The 19684-nt window shown below is 35.8% G+C and overlaps 1 long non-coding RNA gene across 1 annotated transcript in view; it reads right to left on the bottom strand.

Moving 5' to 3' along the window:
• Positions 1–2614: 2614 nt before the first annotated feature.
• Positions 2615–19684, bottom strand: part of LOC120297441 — a 30376-nt gene continuing 13306 nt past the window's right edge. The window contains exons 2-3 of the long non-coding RNA XR_005553798.1: positions 11359–11577; positions 2615–3483 (exon numbers count right to left, since the gene is read on the bottom strand). This is a non-coding gene — a long non-coding RNA (uncharacterized LOC120297441). The remainder of the gene's footprint in view (positions 3484–11358; positions 11578–19684) is intronic.

The raw sequence follows: 19684 nt of genomic DNA on the forward strand, positions 1-19684 counted from the left end.
GCTTTGGCATCCCTAAGGTTATAGCCCACATCTCATTGTAATAGAGCGAGCTGCGGTTGAGTCAGTGTCTTAGTTGACAAATTACATACCAGCCTGTCGGGAAAGTTGTTACTACTCCACTCTCGCAAGTTGTTAATTCTGCGTTGGAATACTCCCGTCATATGCTGGCTTGTTTTTTCGGCAGCTATCTGGATGTGCCGGTTCAGTGCTTGGAAATGCTGGCTGGTCAGTTCCATCTCGCATTGTTCTCGGTAATCCTGTACCCATGCTTTCAAGCTGTCTATGCGCCTATGTTGATCATTGATGAGCGCACGCATGGTACGGTGTTGAAATTGTTGAACTGCTTGCCGGCACTCCAAGGAATCAATGGTGGGTTTCCTCCTCAAACCGGCAACCGGGAAACAGCCTATTCCAGCAGGCCCAATGACAAGATCTAGGAGCCGGGTGCAGACTCTGGCCAATCTATAAAGAGGACTCTCCCACTGACCGGCATTTTGAGCCCTGATGATGTCAGCAGTTGCTGACGAAAGCTAGGCGTTTTATTGGTTTTATTGTAATTTTATTGACATTTTACCAAATTTTATTAAATTTTTTAGCACTCCCTGGTGCTCACATTTATTTGGTTGGTTATATATATATATGTATGTATGTATGTATGTATGTATGTATGTATGTATGTATGTATATATATATATATATATATATATATATATATATATATATATATATATATATATATATATATATATGTCTTTGGTTATTCGGGTTTTCTCCCGCGTAAAATTGGAAGTGCCAAGACACTTCCAATTTTACGCAGGAAAAAACCCGAATAATCAAAGACCTACATACAAACACCCGCGAAAACCTCAGAAAACACACACACACACACACATTTTAAAAGGGCGAAAGTTAAAAAAAAGTTTTTAAGCAATTACTAAGAAATCTCTTTTGTAACTATCTCTTGCTCTTGGATGCCATCTATGGCTCAAGAAGGTTTCTTGGTTGTTATTTTATACCTGGGCAGTGAAGAAATACCCATCATTAGGAGGCAGCAAATAAGAAAAGTGGATTTCCTGTGTTTACCAGATTTAAATCAAGCTCATCTTTGTTTTTTTTCTGTTTCAAGGAAGAGAAGATTGCTTCCATTGCTGGGAGACAAGAGTTGAATTGATTGTAAGCTAAGCAGGTCACTACTTTCCAGCAGGAAATTGTAATCTTTGTCAGACATGTTGGATGGAAAAGAAGCTTTATTTCCTCCCTACCCACACAAACACTTTTTGCAGGCACAAATTACCTTTTCCCTTATCCTGTCAGTAGCGAGGAAACTGTAATCTGATAAAAGATCTTTCCAACAAATGGCTATTTCCATGGATGAGAGGAGAGACTCCCCTGCAAAAGGTTTTTGGAAAGGGGAACAAGATAGGTTCTTTGGAATGAATAAAAGAGAAAGGGAAGATAAGGTGATTAGTAAGGAATTGGATGAATGAATGACTACAGATGTTAAACTACTTTTCTGAGTGACTCTACAGTATATTTTTCCATAATGTTTGAGTTCTTTAGGCTGATAACTAGGAACAATTACTATAGAGCAAATAATTATGAACACAGGGTTTATTTCTGAATAAAAATGTGTAAGTTTGCACTGCACATATTTCCATTTTCAAGGTTAGTTTATACACATAATCTTCACTTATTTTTACCCATCCAGTTATGTATTCAGTGGACTATTGTAACTTAAAAATATAAGGAGGCATGATGTATTAATTCCAGACAGCAATCATGAAATAACATCTCTGTTTTCTTCTCTGCAGTGGTTTGAAGCATCAGCTAGTCACAATTCTTGCAAACATCTTGGAAGTCAATCAAGTAGAGTGCTGGGGATTTGATCAGGTTTTTTTTCCTGAAACCAGTGACATCTTACATAGAACAATAATCCAAGTCTTCTCTTTGCCACTTTACTGCAAGCTATCACGCACCGGATCTACTGTATGTAGCACTATATAGATCTATGTTGTATGTAGCATTGTTTGTAATTATACAGTGTGGGCACTAGATGTCACTGCAGCTCTACAAGTACAGGATTTAATGGGCAAATTTTGCAGGAATGGGTGCTATGGTAAGCAGTCTTCCCTAACTTGCCTTTTTTCAGATGTCTTAGGTCAAAACGTCTGTTCTCCCAAATGATAAATATCAGAGAGAAAATATATATTGGTAGAAAGTAGATGCTGCTGCTGCTGCTGTTGCTGATGTAATTATTAGTAATCCTGAAAAAAAGCCTCACATACACTTTACTTTTCCTTTCTCCAGCATCCTGGGATTTTGCCAAATTCCTTCCCCAAGTTGATTTCCTAGCAGTTTGCAGCACAGCAAGATACATTTTTGTTCCGAGATGAAAAAAAATCATTTGTTTTTCACCTAGTCACCCATGTAGGAATTAAAAGGGTTTGATTGGCAAAGTTCCTTGAGCTGTTCTTCTCTGCTATTACTTTTTTCACGGGACTTCTACTAAAAATGACTTTTGGGAGCCTTTGGTCAAGAGAGGGAAAAGTGAAAAATACTAATACGAACCACAAGAGGCTCACGTGATAAGAAAGGCAACAATATCCAAGCCAGCTGCATACCCAACTGTTATCTGTTTTACTCCAGGGGTTGATTGCATACTAAAAACATAAGGAATATAAAACCATGCTGAGTGAATCAAAGTTAACAAGTTTCCAAAACAATGGTAGGCAAAAATGGCAAAAGCAATTATGTTACATTGTGTCTGTTTCTCATATGCATCTTTCAGTTTGAAGAATTTGCTATTATGAAAAACGCTATTTGTCATAATTATGCTATTATTTTGAAGCAATACTTGGGTTAAGAATATGTCCCTTTTAAAAATATAAGTGAAAATTAACATAGGAGGAGTTGAGTACTTGATAACTGCTTTAGATATGTTATTGATAGCCGTAAGAAATACATGACCTTCTTCGTAATGGCTGGCATTTAAACAAAAGTGAATTATTTTCATGTTGATGTGGTAAATTTACACCAGGCAAATTAAATTTTGGCATGCCTTGTGGTGAACGGCAGGACTATTAGTTTAAAAGAGGGAGTTATTTCTTTCTGCTTCATGAAACCACCTGTTTATACTTAAATAAGAATCTGTCACATAATGTATCAAATTACTCTATGAAAAGTGAGATAGTCTTCCTCTTCTCTGCACTATCCATGTACATGGAGGACCTGAAGTTGGTTTCAAAAAGGAGAGGCTGAAGATTGAGAAAATTTTCCTGTTCCTCCCTCTTCATCTTTGCTTTGCTCCACCCCATTATCATTCATCCTAAGCCAGTTAGGATGGATTTCTCTGAGCAGGCTACAGGAAGAAATATCCTGTGCTGACTTACTTCTTCCTTTCTTCTGCAGCAATGCCTTTTCATTTCCATAACAATTTTTAGTTCCATCTTCTGCTGTACTTTCCTGTTGTGATTTGGAAAATACCTATTAAATATTTAAGATAGACATGGGGAAAAGCTTTTAATTATAAATGATAAATGGGTTAAGTGTAGAAAACTTTGTACAGTCTGATACTGATACTTGTACTATTTGAGCTTCAATACACAAAACTATTGAAATTACAGTTTTCAAAACTTTTAATACAATTTGTAATTGGTAAAAAAAGACAAAATCTCAGTGTATTAGAAAAAAGGATCTATAAAAATACCTTGTGAATAGAAAATTGTGTGCATTCTTTGTTGTGGTCTCTAATTGCATACTGTGTGAACACACATTATATATTATATGCTTTAGGATGTCTTCACAGCAACTCACCAAACCTTGAGGGTATCTCATTCATTTCTGCAATGCCAAGAGCTCATTGTCAGAGGTCTGTATTGGATAAAGTAAGTAAAATGTCTCCTGCTCCAGCTTTGTGAACAAGAAATCAGAGATTAAGTTGGTCAAGATGCTTCAATCTTGAAAATTCTTAAATGTCTTTAAATCAGCCTTGAACTTTGTATTATCATCTCTCCAAATAGCTTATAGCATGCAAATTTCCATACTCTTAAATTGATTGTGTGTCATATAATGAGGAAAGAAGTACTTTCAAAAATTTGATCAATGTGATGGCTTACTATCAGTGCAGGAGACATCTTCATTTGGAGTTCCCCGTTTTTCTTCTTTCTCCCATATCTGATTATCACATGAATGGGATCAGAATTATGTTGGCTTATTTACCCCATACACAAAATGTGCTTCTGGTTCATAATTATACGATTTGTGCATGAATGCTCCACCTTGCCCCATCATTTCTGCACTTATAGAATCTTGGTTCTGAGTAAATAAGATTTCTCTTTCTAGTTGTCAAAGTGTTGCATATGTTGAAATTATGTTGCAATTAAGCTAGATAAAAAGTTCAGTTGGCTCCAAATTAAGGCTTTTCCCAAGACTAGCTTCTCTGTGGCACACAGACTAACTGGGAACCCTGAAAGATTCTTGATTTCCTACCCAAAATATCAATTCCATAATTGGGAAAGTGCTGTTCAATTCAGAGTTGCTGTAAGAGTTATACAGTAGATGGTCTTGCTTTGGAGCACATTTTAACAGTTTAAAGCAGTCTTAATCTTGGCAATTTTGAGATGTGTGGACTTCAACTCCTAGAATTCCCCAGCCAGTATGCTGGTTAGGGAATTCTGGGTGTTGAAGTCCATAGTTCTAAAGTTGCTGAAGCTGGGAAACAAATCAAATCAAATCTTTATTTATAGTCAAAAACTAGCATAAGTAGGATGCATTACAGTGAATTAAAAAGCATAGAAAATACCTCAGAGGATAAAAAATAATAAAAAGCTAAAATATATTTAAAAATGATATATAAAAAAACAAAAGTCTGAAAGGAAGGGTAAGCACATCAGATGGGAGTAGGGGAGCATAAAGGTTAATATATAGCAAGCTAAATCTGTTGCAATAGAAAGCAATCTAGAATAACAAACGAGATGCTCATTAAGACTCATTTATGGCACAAGTCACATCATCTGATGGATTTTAAGTGCTGCTGTACAGAACCTGGCAATATTATATGTTATAGCAAGGTTATTATCTTTATTATTGGGCAACATATAAACATTTCAAAGGAATAAACAAATGGATAAGCTCAATAGGCAATAATAAACCATACAGATAATACGTAAAATAAGGAAATTGATCTATTTATTGATCTGTCTAGGATTTTAAAAATTTGAATTTTATTCAAAAGGAATGAATGACAAGTCTTCATTCCTTCTCACTTTGTTTTCAGTCTAGTTAAGGGAATGTTGTAAGTTTGCTTCACTTTGCAAAAAATGACATATAGAAATTGGACATTTGGAGTTACTGATTATATTTGTGCAGACATTCACATAGACCTGAAATCTATAGATGGAAACAGTGGCTAGAATTGTCATTGTTTCCAACATGTCAGGGATTATCTTCTGAAATGTGGAAATGAGGCAGAGAGAGAGAAAGAGAGAGATGATCATGTGGTTATTGTGGAAAGCAGTAGCTGAGTTAAAAAGGAAACTTCATCCAGGAAACAGGCCAGAAACAGTTCTTTGTGTATTTTGTGGAGCATTTAGTTAACTATTAATAAAGACATTCTAAGAATAGTCTTTTGCAACTTAAACACAAAAATGCTTATGCTAATATTGTAAAAGAGACTTTAGATCAGTATTGTAGAAATGTTACCTGAACTCCCATTTCCATAAAGGATAGAACTTATTTAACTGCATATTTATCCTGGGACAGCAATAGCCAGTGCTGAAAATTGGGCTGGAAATGGTGTCTCCTCTTAGCAACCACACAGACAGACCTTCTCCAGAATGGTATATTTTCAACCAGGCTTTTTAGGTCTCTCAATGGATGGTATACTGATTGCTCATCAATTAACAATTGCATGTAGGAAACATACCACAGTAGTAATGGGAGACTTTAATTACCCTGATATCAACAGGGAGACAAACTCTGCCACAAGTGGGAGATCGAACAGATTCCTAACCAATTTAACTGAGAACTTTGTCATCCAAAAGGTAGAAGAGGGAACTAAAGGAAAAGCTATACTGGCCCTAATTCTTACTAATAGAGAAGAAGTGATAGAGAGAGTTGAAGTTGCTGGAACCTTGGGCGAATATAATCCAACCAGTATCTTAAACTTTAAAAGAACTGATTTTAACAAACTCAGAGAGAGCCTAAGAAAAATTCCATGGATAAAAATCCTACAGGGGAAAACAATTCAAGAAGCATGGAAAACTCTATTCTGATTGACTGACTGACTGATTGATTGATTGATTGATGTTGTAATTTTCTTAATCCACCTTGCTACTGGTCATCCTTTTTCTCTCTTCCCTTCCATTTTCCCAGCATTATGAACTTCTCAAAAGAGCTGGGCTTTTGAATAACATGAGCCTCATCATTTATGCCTCAGGTAAGAACTTCGTGTTGATTTGAGGTGAAAATCCTAGGACTGTAAGCATTGCTCTTCAGTGCATGTGTGATGTTTCTACTTGCTTGGAATTGTTGCTCTACTGTATATATTTTGGCAAACTTTTCCTTGATTATTTTTTTTAAAAAAGAGAAATTCTTTAGATACACTGTGATCTTCAGACAAGTTCTTTTTCTATAGCTACTATTTATGTATCAAAATGGCACACATATTACTTTACTAGTTAGCCTGGAACTTATTTTCTTTAGCAGAATATTCTTCCAGACTTTAATTCAGACTGAAAGAAGAGAAAAGATCCCAAATTCAAAGCAATCACTTTGAGGGTTGCTTGAATGGAAAGCAGCTGGAAGACTGTGTGACAGGAGATTGCAGTGCTCCAACAAAAACAAAATTCCTTGTGTCTTGGTATTTAGCTTTCCTTCTTTTTCTTTAGTCCACATCCTAGAAAATTTCTCTAGGTCCTTCATTTTACAGTTTGCTTTCTTCCTCGGTTGATGTCTTCCTTTAAAAGCTGTTTCTTAATCACCAGAACAGAAATGCTTAGTGATTAGCTTCTCTCTAACTGGAGCACAAGTGTCAAACTCGCCATGTCACGTAATGTGTCGTGATGTATTGCAATTTTTTTCGCATTGACAGAGCTGGGATAGATGCGGCCTCTGCATGATGCAACTGGGCCGATAGTTTGACACCTCTGAACTGGAGTTTATCTATATTTTGTCTCCAGGTTTTTATTTCTAATTCGTTTAAAGGGGATAATGTAAATTAAAATTATAGGTGCAATCTTTTTAAACTGCATTTAATTTAATTTTCAAAATGTTTATAGTAAAATTAAATCAACATATGTTTTTATTCTGGTCCTGCCTGCTTCTGGAGTTCAAACCCCAGGTACATCAGTTACAGAAAGTTTAAAGACAAAATGTTCCCCATGCCAGTAGCAGAGCATCATTTTCAATTTGATGTGCTGGGATTCCAACTGTCATTGTGCTAATGACCTTCCTGGCTAGGAATAATTGAAGTTTTGGTCTCAAAGTATTGGATGACATTATATTTGAATTATATGCTTGAGGCTTTTCTGGCTGGCTCTCATCTCAGAGGGATTAGAAGTACTACCTCAAGAACTTCAATTTATATTTTTCAAATAGGAAAACTTTTTTTGTGACTGTTAGCATTCTGCTGAGCTCAGCCAAGAAAGACTAATGTCTTTTATCCACATTCAGGGTGAGATTGTTGTGTGCTTTTCTGAAAAATATCTGGCTTGCCCATTGGTGTTATATGTTACTAACCAGCAAGATGGAAATCCTTGAGATCAGATTTTCCATAATCAGAAGCTATTAATGTTTACTAAGTGCATCAAGAATTGCCGATCGCTATTGCTACCTTGTGTCAAATCTGTTAAGGACAAAGTGAGGCCCTGGATATAGTTGAGATGAGAAGGGAAAAAACAACAACCAAGCTTTCTTGAGAGCATTGGTAGGAGCAGAGGAGTGGGATTCAGAACAAACTAAAGTAGTGGCTAGTTCAATTTCTTAGGTTCTGTACAGTATTAGAGAACTCAACCAGATAGAGAAACTATAAGCATGAAGTTAGAGAACAGCACTTTTTGCTTTGGGCAAATTGGAAGACGAAGACTTATTCTTTATTTTTTTTTAAAGGCAATGTTGAGAATTTGCCATAAATATCAGGAAATATACTGTGCCTTCATATACAAGGAAATGGCTCAACAAATTAGCATTTCTGGGTTCCTTGTTTCTTCCTCATGATTTTGCTGCATTTTTCTGATTCCCAGATTCAGCCTCCTTATCTCATTTGTGCCTGTTTTTCTTCTGTTTGCTCTTTGCCTAAAATTCTTAAATTTTGGCTTTCCTTTTCCCTCATTTGTATGTATGTCCAAATTTCTTTCCCCTTTGCTTGCAAATAGCATTTAGATGCTCCTGGGTAGGTGGGAGCTTTACACCACACATGGCAGCCAGTGCCCACTGCAGTTAAGAGAGGCAGGTATTCATTGGCTAGGGTGATGAAACTGCCAACTTTAAGATGTGTAGACTTCAACTCCCAGAGTCCTGGCTGGATAATTCTGGGAACTGAAGTCCACAAACTCTTTATAACCCTTCTTTTGATAGTCTAGGAAAGGTTTTTGTATACACCAAACACTATTTCCTTGTTTTGATCACTTTGCAACTCTACTGATTGACTGATTAAAACCGGCTGTCCCTGTTCTTGTTGTTCTTTTCCCATAAAATATATGAGACTATTGTTGAAGATGGCAAGCTTCCAGAGATGAAAAATCTGTCTGAAATGAAAGCAAGGCTTCAAGCTGTATGTTGCTCCTATTAACCACCTCTTAATAGCATCTGAGAGTGCTTTTTAGTCCCTGATTTTTTTTTTTTTAAAAATCCCAGATCTGAGAGTTTGGAAAAGCAGAATGACTGTTTAGCATCGGCATGTTAGAAAATAGCATCAATGATCCCCTGACTGATGATGATAGTATGACTGTAGCAATTTTACTGATGATAAAATCATCAGTTTTTGTAGCTGTACAATTTTGATCAGACCCTGCTATCAAGATCTGCACTATCAAGACCAAAGATAATTGAACATTGTAGCATTTTCATGTATTGACTCAGCTTATTTTTCTTGAAATAAGAAAGCACTTTTAATAATGTGTTGGAAAATTACTGTGGGTAATTTCCAATTTAGTTTGCACTTAGCACATTTTCAGTCATTCCTTCTAGATCAGAACAAGCACACAAACTGCTCGGTTCATCTGGAAGACAATGTAGCTTGATGTATATTTATTAAATATCAACAGAAATAAAAATTGGCAAAACAGGAGAGTGTTACACTTTTTTTGCCTGCCACTAGTGTCATATCTGAAAAGTTTTTGCCTGCTGCAGACATAACTATTAGTGTGCAAAATTCACTGGTAGGCAAATACTGTTTGGTATACAAAAAAGGAAAATGGGGGCTGAGGAGTGATTGGCCTAGTTGCCGCTTCTGAGCAGCTTATAGCAATAGCAATAGCACTTAGACTAATATACCACTTCACAGTCCTTTACAGCCTTCTCTATGTGGTTTACAGAGTCAGCATATTGCCCCCAACAATCTGGTCTTCCTTTCAACAACCTCGGAAGGATGGAAGGCTGAGTCAACCTTGAGCCAGTGAGAACTGAATTGCCGAACTGCAATCAGCAGAAGTGGCCTGCAGTACTGCATTTTAAGCACTGCACCACCATGTCTCTTATAATGCCAAGGTAGGCTTTAGTGTGATTGATACTGCATGAAATAGTTGCAACCTCATAAGAAAATAAACCTTACGCTCTCTTCCTCCTGCTCTTATTTATTTTTTATCTATCATTTATTTCCATGAATTTATAGGATTGCCCATTTCTCAACAGCAATTCTGGACGGCTAACATAAAATTGGAACTCAGATAAAAACCACCGTTAGCAACAAGAATAACAATATATAAATGATGGCAGCTGAAGATCACTAACAGTTACTACAATAATATTTTTCTGTTAAATGCAGTGAGGTGGGTGGAGACAATTGAAAAATTAGATAATTTTTTTTGAATGGGACCCACAACTTGGGCTTTTCCAGTATGACCTACATCTCTTTCAGTCTAGATGGAAAGAATGGTGATGCAATGGTTCCTATGCTAGCTAATGGAGTAATAATAGAATCAACTTCCAGGAATTATGAGCATTTCAGATAATATAAAGAAATTATTCCTAGTGGGCCAAATATGGTGGACGGAGAGCTCAATTTAGCAGGATATTTATCACCAAAAGACTTATTCTACATATTATAATAGATGAATTTGCATTGTACATTTCTTTTGGTTGAGAGAAGTTGTCCCAGTTCAGATAATATTATCTCATTTTAGAAGCCAGAATGCTGTGTTTACAAACATTTTTCTTCTGCACTGAGCCCCTTATACTAAAGTGGTTCTCAGTATGGACCATATGCCTCCTTAGGGGCCACATTATATTTCTAGAGGTCACCCAAACTTTATGGCCAAATGTCATAATCTTCACATCTCATTTTCTGTTAATTTTGGCAACATAAATATTGAGAATTACTACAGTCTGCAATAAATATCTTAATAAAAAAGGCAGTCTGTAACAATTAATATAAAGAAGAGGTCACAGAGGTAAATGATGCTCAGAAGGGGTCATGAACAAAAAAAAACTTGAGAAACCCTGCCTTATATTTTCAATTAACTATGATTTCTAATGCAATTGCATCAGGTTATTATGATTTTGAGGTTCAGAACAAGCCAGGATTTTAATTCAACTTCCAGTTCCTTTCAATGTTTAAACTATAGTTTACTGATTTGACTGTAACTTTAATTGAAGCTGTTTAACTTTTCATATTGTGTGGAAGGAATTACAGGCAATAAATGTAGACAGAAAGATTGCATTTAGTAAATCAAGTCATGGTCACTGAAACCAGGTTTAAAAGTTGCCTTTAGAAATTTAAACCATGGAATTTTTAAACTGATTTTTTAAATCCTATTTTGCTTGATGGAAAAAATAGGTAAACTTTGGAGAAAAAAATCATCTAAGGGAGGCATTTGTATAATAGTTCCTGCTGTAGTTGCATATTTTTTCAAGTTCAGAATCTAGATGACATCCTCATCCTAATCTTCATATTATTTTATCCTAACCATCTTGGATATCAAATTAAATCAAGAGTGGGATTGTCAAGATAGTGTTTTTATATTTCAAAGGATACCAAATTACAAATTGAGAGTAATTGTGTTTTTGTGATCCTGTCTGAAATGTGAATATTTGATCAGGCTTCTGCAAAATAATGCACATACATACAGTATTTTCTCTAATGCACACATATACAGTAAAAAGAAGTTCTCTCCCCACTTTCTACTCACTCTCCCCCATTACCTTTAATTTGGTGCAGGTTAATGAAGACATTTCTAGATGTGCTTGCAGCATCTCTGAACGCCAAATGACAGTACGGTGTATTTTTCTGACATGGGAAAGGAACAGACTCAAATAAAAGATGACAGAAGGTAAGTAGAATGGAATGTTCATTGTTCAAAGGCTGTGACACATCTATCACTCAGCTCCATTCCAGGAACAAACTGTGCTGACATGAAAAAACTGCATTTAAAAAAAAAGAGGTTGTCATTGTTGAAGCATTACATTTTTTAAAAAATCTTTTTGGTTTTGTGTGATCTATAAATCTGACCACTGTGACTTATACATCATAGTTTATAACCTAATATTATATATTATACAAAATACTGCAGTTTGTACCAAACCAGCATGATTTTTAAAAAACCTATGGCTTAGCATGGTGTGTGAACTATCTCAACCCTAAAAATCCAGAAGATTTTGATGATATCAAACTAATACAGGAGTCATTAGAGGGAATATATAAGACAGGGCTATCGTGGATTAATATTCAGAGTATCACTGTACTACTTTCAATATCAGAGATTTCATTCCTTGCTATTATACTTGTTGGAAAACACAGGCAGGAGAATGCTCTTCTCTTGAATGTAGGCCTCTCGGAAACACCTGCTTGGCTAATATTGGAACACAAGGCTGCAGCAGAAAAAACTGTGGTTTAACCCAGCACAACTCATCTAATATTAATAGACAAGGATATTTGTTCAGAAATAATTATTCATATTCATATTAGTAAAGTTGGAAGAGACCTTGGAGGTCATCTAGTCCAACCCCCTGCTCGGGCAGGAAACCCTACACCATTTCGGACAAGTGGCTGTCCAGTCTCTTCTTAAAAACTTCCAGTGTTGGAGCATTTACTGCTTCTGGAGGCAAGCTGTTCCACTGATTAATTGTTCTCACTGTCAGGAAGTTTCTCCTTAGTTCTAGGTTGCTTCTCTCCTTGATTAGTTTCCACCCGTTGCTTCTTGTCCTGCCTTTGCTAAATCAGGCCATCTAGTTCAGGTTTTTTCATACAATATAATATGCAAAAGGAATAACGAACTGAAGAGCAGGAGGAAGAGCTATTATCAAGACAACAGTTAGATTGGGGCAAAACTGTAATCCAAGTAAGCATCTCAGACAAGACCTTCCCTAGCACTCATGAAGATAAAGAGAGGGAGTCTCTTCTTCCTGTCCCTCAGAGTTGTTCCTTCTGCCCATTACCCACGGAGGCAAACCAAATGTATTCAAGAAGCTCAGTAGGATATTTGGGAAGGCAATAACTCTTAGAGCAGATAATTTGCTTTCTGAGAGCTGCTTGTGATTCCAGAGGAATCAAATCAAGTAACCATTTATTATCCAATCTGTAGTTCTGATTAGTCTCCCATTTAGAAATATTTCAGCAGGTCACCATCACCACAGTGACATGAACTACACATTTGTGCTTTCTTGCATAGACACTAAATCTTTCTGTACTGAGTTCTAGTGGATGACCCAGAAAGGGAGAAAAAATGTCCCTGTCCAATTTTCCATACCACGCATGATTTTATATACCCTTTGGTGTCTCCTATTTCCCATCTTCACCACAAGCCAGAAAGCCAATCATCATTGTTTGGTTTTGTCCACTTGATTCTTATGTATCCTGACTATATTTGGGTCACATGTTCACGTAGTGTAGTTTGTATTAGTTCTTGGTTCTTACTATTCACAAGGAACTCATTTTCTGCATGGACTGTCATAGCAGAAAGAGAAATGTGCTATTAGCTGCTACAAAAGGGATGAGTTAGTAAAACTGAGGTTCTCCCTCCCCCCCAGTCTCAGAATTACTATTACCTAAGGCTTGAAGAGAGGAAACTATTTGCTTGGATAATGGATCTGCAGGGATAGCAGGCACCACAACCACTGATAGCTAGGGTTTAGCTATGTTCGTAGTGCCACCTACTTTGACTGTGTGTTCTTCACAGAAAAGTCACAAAAGCTCTTGACTGACCAGTATTAATAATATGATATGGGAGGAAAGCAAGAACTGAAAGGAACAAAAAAGAATAATTGTATTCACAGTGAAGAAAAAAAATACATTGAGTCACCTAAGTAGAATGATGTAAACTCATATGATCAGCAAGACTGCTGTGGGAGATACATTACAGCAGGCATGTCAAACTGCTGGCCCTCAGGTCAGATGCATCATGCCAAAACTGCACCCACTCCATTGCCGGCAATGGGGAAAAAGTCCCGATATGTCACGCAACGTCACGTGACATTGTGAGTTTGACATGGCTGCATTACAGCAAAGCAACACTGTGAACAATGTAAAAGACAATAAACAGAGGGTGCAATGTTAGGTAGCCCAGAAAAGGCATACTATCACTTTGGATAGTAAGATGGGAGGCATATAAATTTAAAAAATAAAATAGCCATTGATAATTTCAGGCTTGATGAGTCATGGTTTGCCAATAGTTATTTACCAGAGTCAGAAAAAATCAGCAAAAATCCTGAATAGCAAAACAGATATTATGCTAGTGGTCAATCTATAAAGTCTTTATAGATTGAAATAAACATATAATTGCCAGTATCAAAATTTAGATTCTGATATAGGTCAGTTAGATAAAGAATTTAAGTATTAATGTGTTCCAGCTTGATTGTCTGCTGAGATCATCACATGAATGGGGTATTATCTGGGAGTATAGCTGGATATAGAAAATCATCTTTGGAAAAATGGAATTTCAGTACTGATTAATAGCTTAAATGTTCAGTTCTGCTTGCTTGCAGAAAATTTGAGGCTCATAAGCAATGAAGCCTTTTGTAATCTATTAGCAGGTGGAGTATACACTTATGTGATTTGTTTGTTTTATTTACCTGAGTCTCTTTATCACTATGCACTTTCTATACCAGCCTGCTCTAATGCTACTAATGCTGGTGATTTCAGGATATGCATGGTTGATGTATGGCAATATTGTACAACACAGTATGTATGACAACTGTGTCTTTTTTCCTCCCAAATTTGTATTTTATACCAAAATGCTAAACCTAGAGTGGCTAGAAACTGTCTTTCTTTTTGAAAGAAAATAGATTAATATCATCTAATATACTTTTTTCATATTAAGTGATCAACGAGTGTATGTGTGTGTGTAGAATAATTATTTCTGTGATTACGTAAGATAAAGATAATGAAGCTGTGTGCTTTGAACACATTTACCTTCCTTGTATTAAATTACATGGCACAGGTACTTCAACAAAGCATATATAACTTACTGGGCCAGAATGTCCAAGACAGTGGTCAATACTGACTAATGACAGCTCTTTGAACTTTTCCCATCTCTATATGGGAAGAGTCAGGGACTTATGTCTCTGGGTGCAAGGCATGTGTTTTATCACTAAGCTATCACACTTGTTATTCAGTAATTTATAACTGGATGAATTGACACTGAGCTTGTAGCTGATTGTAGTGATTAGCTAAAGATTCCACTGCATAGGAGAATTGTAAGAACTGCCAACCATAGTATAGTGATGAACCTTACTTGCCAACTAAAGTTAATTCCTGATATTCTTGAATTATTTAAAAAATCTTTAATTCAGGTACAGGATTCCTGGTTAAGGTCTTCTTACAGCTTATGAAACCAAGATCAAAACTAGCCATTACAACTTTTGCAGCCTCTGTCTTACAGTTTAGGGGCAAAATGAAGGTTAATTATGTTATTTCAGTAAATGAATCGGGATCACTTGGTTTGTACAAAATACAAAATGTGGTTTGTTTAGTTTTGGCTTAGTATATTCAATACTGTAAATCCAACCATTGGCTTTTAAGCTGTGCTTGTAATTTACTATGATGTTTCAACATAAACATATTCCTTGTAAAGCTGTATCTCTAGCTTTGTAATCAATCATCAGTTCTGATAAGATCTATTTTCCTGATTAGTATCCAATGTATTTCTCAAATGTTGAAATATGAGATTTTATTTTTCCTTTATGATAAAGAGGTACAACACTATAAAACAAGTTATATATGACTGAGACATAATAAATGAAGTTACATTGTTTAATTGACATAGGCCCTTTTTCCACAAGGCTGCACACTGTAAATCTTTCCCAACCTTGGAATAAAAGTATTGATGGTCTCTCATTTTAAAATCAAGCAGGTTTCTTATCTTGGAAGGGAAGCCATTATTAAGACAAGGAGTGGCACTTAGAAAGAATGATTTTATGTTAAAGAGTGTTTGGGGAATAATGAAAAGAGCAAATTGTCCTGAGGTGCTAGAGAGCCACATATTGACATTATATCTGAGAAAAGTACAGTCACAGCAACTATTTTTTAAATTGCAAAATGCTTTTAAAGCACTGTCATTTTTTCCTATTGGATTCACCTAAATATTAAGATTCCTAACTATGTAATCACTATTAGTTTTTACAGTACTCGGGGGAGCATAAGTTCTTGCATTTGAATTGATTCAGGAAAAAAATCAAGTGATCAGAATGAAATGTTGAAAATCTTGATTCAGATACACAAATCAATTCCCCCTTTGAATGAGGATACACCAAGAAATAGCAGCTGTCTTTATATATTATAGTGAGATACAGCAATGCTACCTACTACCGGAAGATTGGCTGGTCGTTGCTTTCTAGAAGATTTCATGAGAGTTTTAAATTAGTTCATTCAGCCACTTCAGATTACTCCCTAGGGCCTCAGATTGCCATCTTTAATAAAATCAAATGTTTTAATTTTAGACAAAATTAAAAGCAGGGACATTATCAGGAGAGGACAAAAAGTAAAAATGGAGATTACAGTGGTGTGTCTGAAGCCTTGCCCTTTTTATGTGCATGCATGTTGCACATACACAGAAAGGATGGCATTTCAATTGCAAGGTTATGTCCTTTTTATAATTTCTCTTAATATTTTGCATTAGTTTGCATTTTATTTAGGGGTCTTTGATCTGAAAATGATTTTTAAAATTTTTAAAAATATTCTGACTGGCCTATTTTTTCCTTTTAGTATGAGAAATCTTCACCTAGACATGTGCTGTGAAAACTTTGCTATCCAAACATCTTCCCGGGGGGGGGCTATCTTGTATATGGACCACTTATATTCAACTTGAACTTGAATTAATTATTTTTAATCTGTATAATTCTGATCTGTATTTGAACCTGTATTATTTAAAATGCTCAAATTATACTTGAAATTGCCCAAAGAATTCTATGCAAAGAATTCCAGCACTTAATTTATGTTTGCCTTTTATTCATTCGGCTTAATTACACATCTTGGATGAATTTCAGTTTGGGAGGATTTTGAATGATGAAAGTGTAAGAACAGTGCTTTTTTTGTTAAAAAAAAAAAAAGGTGCCAGAACTCACACACGTCATACAACCCGCCTTGCCTACCCTACAAGGTTCCATCCAAAAAAGGTGCCAGAACTCCATTCTGGGCGTTCTATGACAAAAAAAAGCCCTGTGTAAGAGTATAGAAAGGTGATATACATTTAAGGAGGGAGTGTCTTAGATTTCCTGAAATAAACCTAGTCTTTAAGGACTAACAGGGGACAGCATTTCCCTTGTCCTGTTTTTGATACTATCCTATATTAAACATGTTTTCAGGAGATTTATTCTGAACTCTTGACTGGTACATTGGTTTTGTTGGTGCAGATAACCAAAGGATAGCCTGAGATACAGTAGGTTACTGGCAAACTATCTGTGTTGTGATCTTGCATTGTATGACAGAACTGTGTGAAAGATTACAATGACAAACAAGGGATTAAAAGAGAGAAGAAACAATGTGATTGCCTGAGGTTTTTTTTAGTTTGCAATAAACTTTAAGTCCAGTTAAATATAATAAGATCTTCTTAAACCAATATAAATAAAACAAAATAAAATAAAAAATAAAAGTTACATAGCTTTACATATACAAACACAGGGCTTTTTTTGTCATAGAACGCACCGGAAGGGAGTTCTGCACCTTTTTTCAAAGGATTTGTGCATTTGTATACATTAATAGTATTAACTTACCTTGAACAAAATCCTAGTTTTTTAGATACCTTGTAGGGTAGGCAAGGTGGATTGTATGACGTGTGAGTTCAGGCACCTTTGTATTTACAAAAAAAGCATTGTACATACACACACACACAGACACACACACACACACACATACATATATACATATATAATTAAGTATTTATAAATTGTGTGCTGTAGTGACCTGTATTGCTATTTCGTTTATTTTTAACTTTTTTAGAGGCTTTAGATATGTTACCTCAAAGATTGCTTCAAAGCAAAATTGTATCAAAAACATCAAGGGTACATAGGCATTAAAACATTTATCAAGGATTACAGATGTGGATTATCCCCAAGATACCCTTCTTTCTGAGTTGCTGTAATAATTTATGATGGGCTGACAGTGATAATTTCTTGAGGTCTGTCACCTCTTAAACTGTTGTTCACAAATGTCCTGTGAGTTGCTCTCTATATGACATGATGCATCACCTTTTAACTTACATTTCCCATTGGATTAGAAGCAATAATCTCATAGACTCATGGTGATGCTTGCTATTCCTATGTTAATGTTGCATGCATTGGTTTTTTCTTCTAGAAAGAGAATTTATATGAGTGATAACTGCTACTTCATTTGTGGCAATGGTGGTTTTTAGAAAATTGCCAAGAAATGTAATAAATGAGTCTATAACCATATACTCTTCATTTATCAAATAATATCTTTCCTTGTTCTAAAATAAGTATCAATACTTTCCTGATCTATCCATAATCCAGATGGCTGTTCCCATACTTTGCATTATTATAAGCAATTGATGTGTACTTTGTACTGTATATATTGTTTAAAAAGTTTTTTTTTACTTTTTTAGCTACTAATTGTATCAGTTTTAAAATTAACTCATAGCTGAGGAGTGATTCTAATCTGCAGCCTGTTTTTTTTTTTTTTTTAAAGAAATGCTTGCCAATGGAATCCTTTCACCCAGAACCCTTCTTTTTAGCCTTCTAGGGAGTTATAAAGGCCTGCTTTTTCCCTCTGGTACTGCAATAGGTTTGGGATAAGGTTAGAGGCTGAGGATTGTATGGATTGGAGATGATTGTTCAAAAATCCTGGCTTTCTTGATTTTGAATGATTACTGCCATATTGCCTGACCACTACAGTGTAGACAGCTTCTAAGTGCCCTTTTCCACTTAGCAGAGCTAAATTAGGCCCTTGTTTTTAGGGACCGGGTAGCAAAGAAATGGATAGGCAGGAAGCTGGAGCAAAATAGTGGAAATCTTGGACAAAGCCATTTGAACATAAAGTGGGACACTTCTTAAGACCCATGTGAAATCTACATAGTGGGAGCAGCAAGGAGGGCTTATTTCTCATATCTGCATAGAGCAAGGTCGTGATGTTTGTCCATATTTGTGGCATCTCTTCATTCAAGATACAAAAGGGGGACAGCCAGAACAAATTATGTTTGCATTTTCAGCTTTAATAAGGTTTGTATGTTATCCAAGCCGCACAGACCACAATTTCCTACTGTTACATTGGTTTAAGAAGATTTAACTATATTTAGCTGGCCTTAGAAGTTTATTGCAAAGCAAAAAAAAAAAAGCAGACAGATGAATGAAAAGATACACAGATAGATTTTCAACTTGCTCTTAGAAATGAACCAGAAGTAATTGGAGTGCTCAGTGGATGTGAGTGGGAAGGCAAATGTTTTTATTGTCATACATGCATTTGCTTATTTAAAAAAAAGGCGAATGGGCAAATGACATTTTTACAAATTTTGATTTACCGTAAACATGCAGGTTTGGTTGTATTTCTCTCTTTCTCATTTTCCTTCACTTCTCATTCTGCAAGCATTGAGTAAGCAAAGTTAACTGTTTTTGCTTGCTTATTTTTTATAGATAACTAAGTAAACAAGATAGTTGAATAAAGTCTGAGGTTTTCAGTATAGTAGTGATCCTAAAGAGTCCTATTTGATATATAGGAAGAGGACCCTCTGTATCCCACAGCATCGTAGAACCTGCTTTTGACATTTCATTGAGGGAATGGCCTCCTAAATATGTAAACCTATGTATACACCAAACCGTGACACAACTACTGAGCTTTTCTGCTCAGTTGTCCTAAACATGTAACAATTTTTTTAGGTTGGCTTGACTCCTGCTGTCTCTATAGATATAATTTTCTTGGCTAAAGTACAAAAATGGTTTGCCATTGATTGCATCCAAGCTCTCTAGGTTGTCTTCCATCCTAGGACAAATCAAGGTCTAGCTTTTTCAAGATCAGCCAAGATTGGCTATGTGCTACCACTTACTGAGCATGTAGCCATTACAACTGCACATGCAGACCTGAACC

This window comes from Crotalus tigris, unplaced genomic scaffold (genome assembly GCF_016545835.1).
Source record: "Crotalus tigris isolate CLP2741 ecotype Arizona unplaced genomic scaffold, ASM1654583v1 scf7180000023618.1514416, whole genome shotgun sequence".
Lineage (NCBI taxonomy): Eukaryota > Metazoa > Chordata > Lepidosauria > Squamata > Viperidae > Crotalus > Crotalus tigris.